The following is a 13273-nucleotide window of genomic DNA, read 5'->3' as shown; positions in this document are numbered from 1 at the left end:
ACCCCTGATACCATTACATACCACATCAAAACCTACTTCTCCATTCTCTCTAAAAATGTCATCTTCATCTTCATCTTCATCATCGAGTTTTTTTATATGGTGTTAGAATCAGCCATAAAGGTCATTCAATCCATTGAACAAAAGATAGAAAACTACGTCAACAAAATGCTGAAAATACGAGGCAGTGAAAAAGAAGATACATATTGAGAAATCGTGAAGTTGCTAACCAACGCCTCATACAAGATTATTTTGATGAGCACGCAACTTTTCAAGGCAATTATCTTCGTCGGCGGTTTCGTATGCACAAATATTTGTTTCATCGTATAGTTAACGACGTCACGGAAACGTGTCCATATTTCCAATTACGTGAAGATGCTAGAGGTCCAGTAGGTTTTACTCTCTTATAAAAATGCACAACCGCACTTTGTCAACTAGCATATGTCACTTCCCTCGATGCACTATATGGGAATCTTAGGATGTTCGAACGTACTACACGATAAAACTTTCATAAATTTTGTAAGTATGTCATGAGATTGTATGGTCCATGATATTTGCGTAAACCTACTTGTAGTAACATCCAATAGTTATACATTTATCATTCAAATATGCATGGCTTCCCTGGAATGTTAGGAATCCTATATTGTTTTCACTAGGAACGAGAAATTGCTTGAATGCATATAAAGGCAAATACACTAGTGATCATGGTTATCCAACTATCGTATTTGAAGTTGTGGCCTCACATGATTTATGAATATGGCATGCATTCTTTAGTTCTATTGGTTCCATGAATGACATAAATGTTCTTAGCAAGTCTATGATGTGACATCCCCAATTTCACGGCCAGAAAAGACCGATTTGTTTATGCTTTGTTTTTAAAATCAGAGTGATCGTTTAAAGAAAACTGTTGCGGTCTAAACGAGGATCGAAGGTCTCGTTGTTGGTATCGAAGCGATAAAAAGTTAGGCGAGAACGGACGTCAAACGAAGAAGTTATGAATTTATAACGAAGTTTTTCTGTCCCGGCCTATTAAAAATAAATAATAAAATAAATTTAAAATTAGCCGACGGAGTCTAAACGAAAGTTGTTGAGCGTAGTCTCCCCTTCGCGTGGATATAAAGAACGTTGAAAACGGAGTTCGTATGAAGAAGATATGAATTTCCGAAGTTTATTAAATATTTTGTATTTAATTTTAAAAGGAAAATCCGGTATTATCCGAAGGGGAGTCAGCGATCCGATCCGAAGTACGCCCCGCGTACACCGAAGATGTCGACACTCGCAGCAAGTGGCTTCGGATGACGAACGCAGTGACGAATTCGGACCAGTACGCCCCGCGTACTCCGAGGCTCCAGCCTCCTATAAATAGGATGCGAGGGCAGCCGGTTCTTTTGTTCATTTTCTCTCTTCTCTCTCCCGTTTTGCATCGTTTCGCATGCCAGAAATACCCCGAAGCCCCAGTAATATTCTTGAGCCCCGAGGCAAGTCCCGAGATCCCGAAGATCCCGAGAAGTGCGGTTCCCGAGCCGAAGCTCTGCCCGCGAGAAGTTCGATTTTTGTGAAGATCTTCCAGATTTGCTGAGGATTACTACTTCTGCAAGTCGTAGTGCTGTCCGATTATCTTCTGATCAAGTGAGTGTATACTACCTCTCATAAACACGATAATAACACAAGTATGGTTTGAGTGTATTAAGTATATTGTTGTTTATATGTGTGAATGTGTATTCACTTTCTTCTAACTCATAGATATGATTTATTCTCTATGAGATATGTGTTATGTGTGTGTGTGCCTCATCTGTTATGTGAAATATGTGTTGATTAAAGCATGCTATACAGGTTTTTAAACTATGTATAAAAATGTATATTTTTATCTACTAATATGTTGGGTAGAACATGGGTAGATAGCTGGTGTGTAATAAAACAGATGAGAGTCCTCGTTGTTGTTTGATTTAGTCATCTAGCGGAGTTTAGATGACGACCACATACTTTTCTAGATAGTCTTGTGTAAACATTAGCAGGTTCGCCACCTGTAGGTGTTAATGAACTTGGGTGTTCATTCGCTGTACTCCATCCCCCTCATGGTTGCCTTATTTGACTTATATTGTTGAGGAACCCCCGAAGCATGTGTTGTCGCCCCGATGAAATATTCTTAGACTAGGTCCCTTATGTTAGTTGTTTTAGGGACTTAAAGTGAGAATAACGGGAATGAGTAATTGGGTTATTGTTGGTTGGTGGAAATTAAATATAATTATTTATTGTGGGTTGAAAACTCTATATGCTCACCAGGCTCCCAAGCCTGACCCACTCAGTTTTATTTGTATTACAGGAAGTGGCGCGAGGGCATAAGATGGATGAACCATCAAGTTGTTTTGTTTACAAGTCTGTATATGTATATATTTGTTGAATGACTTGTAATGTTATCGTTTATGCTTATTGGTTTGTATCGGAACATGACACCCCGAGTTTTGATTATATAATGAAAAATACATTTCTTTTATGAAATGCTTTGGTAAACATTGTTTTATCATGTTTTGTTTTTGGGAACAAATTCTGCAACTCTTCCAAATCAAAAGGATTTACTCTGAAAATATTTTAAAAGCATAAATGAAAATCGGTCTTTTCTGGCCGAGATTTTGGGGATGTCACAATTAAGCAGACTTCAAACTTGCGTAACTTTCGCATACGAGCTCCGTTTTTGACATTCTTTATATCCATGCGTAGGTGAGACTAAGCTCTACAACTTTCATTTAGACTCCGTCGGCTAATTTTGACTTTATTTTTTATTATATATTTTAATAGGTCGGGACAGGAAAACTCCGTTATAAATTCATAACTTATTCATCCGACGTCCGTTTTCGTCTGTCTTTTTACCATTGGACTGCTATCGACTAGATCTTCGATTCTCGTTTAGATTGTTTCGACCAACAATCACTCGATCTCGACTGCATACTGCTAAGCTGAGACTTAGAAAAATCATAACTTCCTCATACGAAGTCAGATTTGGGCATTCTTTTTATGCACACTCTCAGTTTAATGAACTCTACGACTTTCATTTAGATCACTAGGTCTAAAAATCACTCTAACGTAATTTCACTATTTACGTCGCGCTGTGTCGTGCCGGTTCTGTCGCGAAACTTCGACAGGTCATAACTTCTTTGTTATAACTCGGATTTCGGTGTTCTTTATATGCACGGAAACCTTGTGACATATACTACAACTTAGTTAAGATTATTCATTCTAAATAATCTTCTATCAAAAAGTTGTTTTTGACGTTTATCGTCTCTAAATTGACTAGCCCTAATCTACGGGCGTTACACATGATATTCGACGACATGTATAATAGGACTACACCATATTCTTTGTTTTTTGTGCATGGAATGTACTATAAGTATGGGTATTATCTTGTGGACGACATCTATCCAGAGTGTTCTTGTTTTGTAAAGGCATTGTCTTTTCCTATTGATCGAATGAGGTTGAATTTTAAGAGAGCTCAAGAGAAGGAAAAGAAAGACGTTGAACGAGCGTTTGACGCTCTTAAAAAAATGTTGGAATATAATTAAATACCCTGCAGCTTTTGTTTAAGAGGAGAAAACGAGTGAGGTGATGTATACTTGTATCATATTGCATCATATGATTCTCAAAGATGAAGGAGATGTAGTATGTGAGTATAACGAAAACAAGATCGTTTCGTTGACATAAGTATTTGAGGTTGGAAGCGAAGAGTATTTTGCAAGAAGAGGAACAATTCATGATGTTAAGATCCATCATGATCTTCTCAAAGACTTAACGGAACATATTTGGACCGTTGACCACATCGATCTTAATGCAAAACCATTCGATGATTTAGAAGACCAATTTTTCGATGAAGATGTCGTTTAGTTTATAGAAGCTATGGTGGTTTAAGTTTTTCTTTTTTTTAATGTTTAACTAGTTATGTTTGTATGTTTTTTTCGTTTTGAAGTTTGTAAGATTAAGACTTCAAGTATTTTAATTATTATTATTGTTGTTATTTTAATTTATTGCAATTAAAAAATATTAAAAAATATGTGAAATTTAAATTGACAAAAGTGTAGCAACCCACTCCTCCTAAATGACAAGATGACGAGGAGGTGTAGCAAAAATGAGGTGGCTCCTACGTGGCAACACTTTTAGCATGACAAACATGGCAACATTTCCTCTAACATTATATTGATTCAACTAAAACTGAAACCATCAGTTTGGGTAGGTTTTTGAAAGAAGAGATTAATTTCTTTTTTGGTTTTCTTAAAGATCAAACTAAATTAAATAGTTTAAAACGTTTTAAAGTCATTATTGCAAAATTAGGTTCCAAAAGTAATGTTTTAAACTGTTATAAACCATTCGAAAAAGATGTTTTCTATAGTAAATTAGAAGCACACAATGAAAACCAAATATGATAATTGATCACATGAAAAGTACTAGTATTTTGTAGAACTAGAAACTAGGGCTTTAGTCAGACATGGCTAAAATCCAATTAAAACTAGTAAAAAGAGAAATTAACTGATTAATCCTGTTAAACTAAATGTATGAGATGATCCACAACCTTCGAATCAACTCATCGAGTTCTTTCTTTTTAACAGAATTGGAACACTCTAGCTCAACTCGTCGAGTTCCTCTATAAACTCGTTGAGTTCTTTAGTCTGCTAATCCTTCTTAATATATTAAGCCATTATTCTTCAAATCCAAGTCCCATATTCAAGATCTAGGCCGAAAATACATCTAAAAGGATAAACTTTCCAGCTTTACCCATTAAAACCCACTCTAGAAGAAATAAGCTATAACCCTAACCCAAAAAGGCCAAGGTCTTGATCCAAAAACAACCAAAACTACAAGATAGACCATGAGGTCATAGATTTGGGCTCTAAGGACTAAATGATCACGTAAAGTCTTAAACTTTATCCTCATGCATGGCCATTAGAAGCTTCAAAAGACCAAAATGATGGTCTAAAGGTTGCATGGGACTTCCATGGTCATAAAGTTGGCACCTTTATGCCATGAAAACCCCTCAAGACCCTAGATCTAAAATGTTCTCCACTTGGGACGTCCTAATCTCAAGAATCATATCATTTGGACCAAAAACAAGCAAGGAACTCCAAAAATGGAGATCTAAATGACTACAAGGCAAAGTTCAAGCTTTATAGTAGCAAAATGTCGTGGATGAGGCAAGGATTATGGATCTATAAGCTCCTTCTTGTGTCCTCAAGCTTTTCCTTCTTCCAATGGCTTCAAGTACACACTAAAAACACTTAGAATGGCTCACCATCACTCACAATAGCTTTAGGGTCTCGAGATTTAGGGTTAGGGACTTGGAGACTGGAAATGAGGCCAATGCCTTGGGGTTAAGGTGTTTAAATAGGGTTCAAACCACATAAATTAGGGTTTCTTATTTGCCAGCCTACTCGTCGAGTTGAGGCGTCCCAACTCGTCAAGTAGGTCACTTAAAATACGCGACCCTTATGATCTCTACTCGACGAGTTTGGGGCTCCCAACTCGTCGAGTTGCTCGATAAAACATAATAACTTATAAGTTAAATATATACTAGGAACCAGGTGTTACAACTAGGATAATTAGTTGCTTGTTACGTGGATTATTGCTATATATATGTTGTTATATATGTTGAGTTGAGGATAGACCAGCCTTGTGCTGAAGGCCAATAGACTCGGGCGAACTAGCTTTATGGTAAAGGCCAAAGGAAAGGGGAGTGACTACATGTTGAAGGCTATATAGAGCGGCCCAACTATATGATGAAGACCAAGGTGCGGCCAGCTATAAGCTGAAGGCCAATATGTGTATGCATTGTGTGTGTGTGTGTGTGTATATATATATATATATATATATATATATGTTGTGGTATGTGGTATATTGAGGTAATTCACTAAGCCTAGACTTACAGATGTTGAATAACTGATTTTCAGGTTTTTTTTTCGGATCGAGGAAAGGCTCCCGCATGATTATACTTGTGTTGAAGGCAATAAATGATATTTTAAGACTTTAGCTAGAACTCTCTTTTCAAATAAATGTGTGATGGTAGTTTTTGTAATGGGTTGTAAGACTTATGTTTTAATGAAATAAAAAGGAAAAAAATGCCTTAAATTTCGGGAGGTTACAGGTCTTATAACCCATAATCCATATTAAATGTTTAGCAATCTATAACCCAAAGCATAAGGTTTAATATACTCATAATCCATAAAAGTATCCCCTTACTCATGAATAATATGCATAAATCATCACCTTAAACTAATGTCCAAAACCAAAGAAAAGTATGTATATAGATAGTATGCATTAAATGTCACCTCCATTTTTTGTCCAATAACTTAATACATAGAAATGATGAATTTATAAAAAAATACAATATGCCTTTTATACTCTATGAAAAAAAATCATGAGAATTGAAAAATTAAACATGTTTAATATTCATATAATCATATGTGACAACCCTATATTTTTCCAAAGCAATATAACACTCAAAAGTCAAATACAACGAAACTATTTGGAATCAACGAAATTAGCCTAAAAAATAAAATGTTCAAAAATCTAAATTGGGATGCATCAAATGTAAGATATCGTGCCAAGGTTTCCAAAAACATAAAGAACATTCGAAACCGGGTTATAATGAAGAAATTATGACCACTCAAATATTCACGACACACCCGGTAAAACATTATTTAATGTAAAAAATGAAATTCCAATAAAATGCATTTTTGCCTTAAGTATCTAAACAAAAGTCGTAGAGTTCGTTAAACCATAAACGTACATAAAAAGATCACCCAAATTGGACCTCGTATGAAAAAGTTACGAATTTTCTAAGTTTCGCAACAACAATAGAGAGCTAAAAACTCAAATTAAAGATCGAGCGATATTTAGCTGACACTACCTAAACGAAAATTGAAGGTCTCCACATCAGGAGTAAGATGATAAAAAGACAAACGAAAACAAACGTCGGATAAAGAAGCTATGAATTTTTAACGAACTTTAGCAGTCCCGTCCTATTAAAAACATAGTATTAAATCAAAACTAGCCGACGAAGTCTAAATGAAAGTTGTAGAGCATAATCTCACCTACACGTGGATATAAAGAACGCAAAAAACGGAGCCCGTACGCGAAAGTTATAGAATTTAGAAGATTGAAGCCAGAATTACGCCCAACGTAATTCAAGAGTACGCCCAGCGTACTCAGGTGCAGGGTCGAGTCCCATCGGCTGCAAGCTCTACGCCTAGCTAGACCCGAGTCGTAAGCCATGACGCAAAGTTACACCCAGCGTAACCGAAGTACGCCCAACGTACTCGCGCCTTCAACCCTATAAATAGAAGGCATGAACTCCGGAATTTGGCACACATTTCTCAAACTCTCACTCACTTTCACACGCTTGTAAGCACCAAAGGCCATCCCGACACCCTCGGTTCCACACCCGAGCCCCCAACGAAGGTTCTACGCTACCGAGATCCCCGAGAAGCTCAAAGACGCAGCTTTTCGCAGTTGAAGTTCTGCTCGACTCTAGCCTCACTCTCTTCAATCCGAACAATTGAGTTCATACCCCTACTTTTGAAGTCTTTTCATGTTTTAGGGGGGAATACAAGTACAATACAAGAAAACATATCACTTTATAAATGCAACATCTATTTTATTATTATTCGATACCAACATCTTACTTTACAAAGTTTAGTATTTCACCAAGTTATTTTCACTAAATGGAACATACTTTTAGAAAAACTATAATGGGTATAGTTTGCGAGTTATTCATATATTCTTACGTATACATCTTGAAAAACGAATTACTTTCACCTAAAGTGAAATAGAGTCTTTCTTATCGTAAATCTATTTATACTAAGTGATGTGAGATATTCAACTTCAATGTACTCTTAAGTATGCATTTCAAGTCCTGTATTATAAGCCATAATCTCTTGGAAGGAGAACGTGATACTTGTGTATAGATCTATACGGGATTGACAACCCCGCACCTAAATTGTTAGCTACAGTTAGACCGGCAGGTCTGGGGTGACAAATGGCATAACACTACAACACCCGAAGAATGTTGTTACAGGCAGTCTGTGTCAATAGTATGGTTATAAGACTCACATGAAAGTATAAAAACAAGCTTGATTTATGAGACTCATATATGCATTCAATATTTACAATATTTTGAGTACAAAATTTCATCTTTATCATTTAAGTACGAAAGATACTAACGCCCTCTAACTTTGGGAACTTTTCAAACTATATGTGGAAAATATTGGATTTTCTGGAAACTACGTTCATCTATTTTCTTCCAAAAAGATATACTTTTTCAGTACAAAAACACCTATGAACTCTCCAACTTTATTGTTGACACTTTTTCGAAACCACTTGTATTTCTCAGGGAATCAGTAATACAGGTAGCTACCAGCTTTTGAAGAAGGAACGCTAAGGCGTTTATTATCAAACATTTTAAATCATCATATTGTAATATTCTTTTGGGAAGCATGTATAACGCAACAATGTACGTTTTTATTATATATATGATGGTTGTGTTACTTTCTTTACGATATTCAATTGTTATGATACTACGTGAAATATTCTACCCCCGAATGTTTCCGCCATTCTGGTTTGGGGTGTGACAGATTGGTATCAGAGCATTGTTTATAGTGAACTAAGTATATCGAACCACATAAGATATACAAACTATAAATGCAAAGGCGACCAAAAACCCTCTGACAAAAGTCACTAGAGGTCAAGAAAGTGAACCAAAGTCAAGTTATGAGAAAAAAACAATAATCCTTTATAGTTGGAAAAACAACCCATGTGGATTTGTGAACGAATTCCACATGACCCGTGTAGCTTCCCTTCAAGCACCAAAACATGTAATTTTCACTTTTATCGCATACAATTACTCCGATGCTTCCAATCATCACCAAACTTAACCAAATGGTACTCATGACTAAAATAAGTTTTAATATCATTTTTTGAGTTACATTTATTTTTTCTTAAAAAGTGACTTAATAGGTTAAGAACTTAATGTCTCATGGCTTGGATGACAACTTCACATGACACTCACCTTATACCTCCAAACGACCAAAAATGCGATAAAGATGAAAGATTTAAGCTGGAACCAAGCACACATGCACCAAAATGGACTATTTTTTCCCTCAACATATACAAAAGTGGCTTCACACACTCAAAACACATATATGGAGGCTAGGGTTTGGATGGGTATGATCTCAAAGGATAGAATGAGACAAACCTAGGAGTTACTACCCTTAAATAGGGAACACGCTTGGAGATCTATGTTTTTAACCAAAAATGGCCGCCACGTCGTGGCGCTTCACGACTCCGCGTTCGTAATCAGTCGATGCCACATCGTGGTCCACCCAAAATCCTAAAAATTAATATTTAACAAATTAAACTTGGAAAACCATTACCTAAAAAAGTGGATGTTAAAAAGTTTCTTGTTGGTCATGGTTTAAAGAAAGAATCCTATTATTAAACATATTTAATAATGTTAAAATGAATGATTAATATAAGGATATAACTACTAACTTGTCAAAAGGATGGTCAAAATTCCAAGCTTTTCCTATCTTTTTTTGTACACAGAAAAAGAATATTAAAATAGTGGTTTATTTTTTTTGCGTGAGATGAGTAATACTCTAAGTACATATATTGACTAGAGTAAAAGGAGACAAACTTTAATGCACTCATCTTACAAGAGGAGCCCAAAATTGGTGGAGGTTTTTTTTCATTGGGAGAATTTCGTATATACCCTTACTAAACAACTAAATATCGTATTTGTCCGGCCTAAAATCTAAATATCATATTTGCCCTTATTAATGTTTTATAATATCATATATACCCAAATGTATTTTTTTTGTTAATTTTTATAGATTTATAATCCTTTTTTATAACCTTGAATCATTATAATTGACAATAAATATGAAATGGACAATAATTGACAATAATGCCCTTACTTGTAAATTCCAATACCACAGATACTTACGATCGTTGCTTCCTATCTCACCTTAATTCTTATCGTTCCTTCCCTGTTATTACTTCCGATCGCAGCTTGCTTCCCCTGTAATTCACATCATGCTCATGCTTAAGGTAAACAAAATGTGATTTATTATTTTTAATCATTTGGAATGCGAATTTCATTTTTAGGGTTCTTAGTCTCAGTTGTTCAAATTCTTTTTACAATTAACTTAGTTATGTTGTATTTGAGAGCTTAGTTATGTTGGCTTTCATTGATTTTGTCATTGATTCGTCCTCTTGTTCATCCAGGTTATGCAATTGTTCATCTGATTTGCTTAATGTCCCAAGCTTGACAATTCTCATTAATCTCTTCATGTTCCAGACTGACACGTTTTCGGGATTTAGAATATGGAGGTGATCAATTGTTATCCCCTGTTCTTTTTCATCATTTCTTGATGCCAACTGGTTGGGGTTGTAATCTTCCACTCCCTATCATTTTACCAAATTTTGATGGAAAGACAACTTCCCTAAAATTTGGAGGTAAGTGAGCACCTGCGTTTTGAAGCCTATGGAGTTCTGCAAGTGTCTTATCTTCTTCTATTTTATTGTTTTGGATTTCAGCCAATGGTGGGCATGAGAGTCAAGCACTTAAAGTGCATGCAACATCATTTGCCTCTTTCAAAGTAACCATATTTATTTTAATACTGCAAGTGAAAAAAAGATAGTTGCTTTCTATATCTATTCATATTGTAACCGGTTGCATAAGGTTGATTGGATATTTATACATTTTAAATAGTTCTCTGGAAATGATAATCCTTCTATTCTTATTTCTTTTGCCACCACAAGCTCCAACTTTTCTGACATCCGAAGCTTCATCAGTCGGGGGTTTTTATGATGTTAATAGACGTGGGCAGGTCTTACTTGCCACTGCAAATGAATCAACTATTGTGCCTTTTGTTAGTGGACAGGTAAGTTCTTAATGTCATTTCATCATTGACCAATTTCACTATTTTATTACTATCAAAATCTTAATTTGATGTGTTAATGCAGTTAAACAACCTCAAGCTTGCTATCAATCTTGCAAAAAGAGGAAACCTACCTGGTGCATCATTGTCCAATTGCCTGATGTGTATTGCTTGTGTGCGGCAACAAGGGAGAATAAGAGGTTGCTCCTTTGTATTAAGAGCTTGCAATAGGGAAGAAGCCAGGATGCGATAGGGAAGCCCAACGAACTTGTGATTGTAATGAGCCTCAACACATGTAACTGATCATGAGGAATTAAATGAATTAAACCTCGCCTGAAGGCCAATGAATTATAACTGTGATTTGTAAAGGAAGGGCAATATTGTCCATTTGATTGTTGTTTTTAGTTTTAATGATTTAAGGTTATAAAAAAGGATTATAAATCAATAAAAATTAATAAAAAATAGATTTGAGTATATATGATATTATAAAACATTAAGAAGAGCAAATAAGATATTTAGAGTTTATACCGGGCAAATACGATATTTAGTTGTTTAGGAATGACACATACGAAATTCCCCCTTTTTGATTAACGAATTTTATATAACAGTTGGTGCTCATAAAAATAAATAAATGTTCATAAAAATAAATAAAGAGTAAATGCAATTCTATAAAAGAAAATTAGAAAGAGCATCATACAAAATTATATATAATTACAAATAGATTGTGCAATGAGTCACATGTACCTTCCCATATTTTACGGTTATATCAAAAGTCAATCAAAACAATAATAGAGTGTTTTGTGTGGTTTTTCGTCACTCTCGTTTTTTTACTACTAAGAGAAAAAGGAAGGTAAAGAAAGACGAAACGATTGATAAATGAAGAATAAATAGATGTTTCTTGGATATAGAGAAGGCATTGGTAGGTGACGATGATTAAGAGTAGTACCTTATTTCATCTAGGAGTAGCATCTTGTATTATCCTCAGCACGATCCAAAAAAATTTATAGTTCTTGAACAAATATAAGAGTAGCACCGCCTACCCTGTTTTAAACATATAAACACAAAAATAAGGCCATCTTACTTAATACCTAAATATTTAAAATATTTTTTATTTAATTATAGTTCTAATCAAGGTTGTAAAAAACGTTCAGTGTAAGTTAGTTGGTGGACTGAGGTTAAAGGATTAATTGGTTAGACGAAGATTAATTATGGGATTCAGTGGGAGTCTAAATTGCTAATTCGTTGAATTTTAAAAAATTAAATATGAATAATATTATAACAAAGTTCGTAAATATCACTAATATTATAACAAAATATGTTAATATGATTAATAAAACACTAATCATTCCTCAAATAGCTCTATTGACATAAAACATTTTTAAAGTGTTAAAATTTCATTGTTTATTACTGCTTCGTTTATATTGTAAGTATGGATTAATCATTAGACGCGTTCTAGTCGATCGGGTAGCGCCTAGGGACAAATCGAAGATTAATCGGGATCTAATCGAGATTTTTACAACACTGATTCTAACAAAAACTATATAAATAAATTGGAAAAAATCTTTTTTTGGGAAATCGTTGTTGTTGTTTTTGTGTGTGTAGTATTATTATAGGAAACAAGTTCAAGATATTTATTGAAATTATAATTAATTTTTGTATTATTTAAAAGGGTAAATTATACGGATGGTCCCTGTGGTTTAGGATAATATGTGTGGTTGGTCACAAACAATTTTTTTTAACTCGGATCATCCATATAATTTACTTTTGTTTCTTACTTAGTCCCTAATATATATAAAATGACATTTATATCCTTTTTAATTATTTTGTTATGATTATCTGAATATGATTAAAAACAAATAATATAAATAAAAAAAATACATATGAGTCCCTCCCACTTACACCCCACATTTTATCAGCTCAATCTTTCATTCTTCTTTAAACTCAAGAACCCTAATGGACCACCAAACCCACCGCCGCCAGACACCACTTCCAAGCCGCCACCAAGGGCCGGAAACCTCATCAAAGTCACTGACCATACCTCACTATGTTTCTACTCTGTCTAGGCCCCTATAAAGCCTACATCGAGTGGTAACAAAGCCTCGATCTACACTCTAGAGCTACCGTCGACTGTCGACATCCTCCACCACCTGTCTACTTCGTTGGAAACCACTCTAAAGGCGCCATCTATCCATATCTGCACTCCAAATCCACGATATTTCTCTGAAACGACCATCATTTGGTTTAAAAAGACAGAATGTAGATTAGAAACGAGCATCAACTCTTTTTTTTTCTCTCTTTATCTCTCTATTTATCTCTCTTTCTCTCCCCATCTCTCTCTCTCTCTCTCTCTCTCTCTA

This window comes from Lactuca serriola, chromosome 4, assembly GCF_051521515.1.
Source record: "Lactuca serriola cultivar US96UC23 chromosome 4, Lser_US96UC23_V15, whole genome shotgun sequence".
NCBI lineage: Eukaryota > Viridiplantae > Streptophyta > Magnoliopsida > Asterales > Asteraceae > Lactuca > Lactuca serriola.
The sequence above is the reverse complement of the archived record's forward strand: the minus strand, read 5'-3'. Positions refer to the sequence as shown.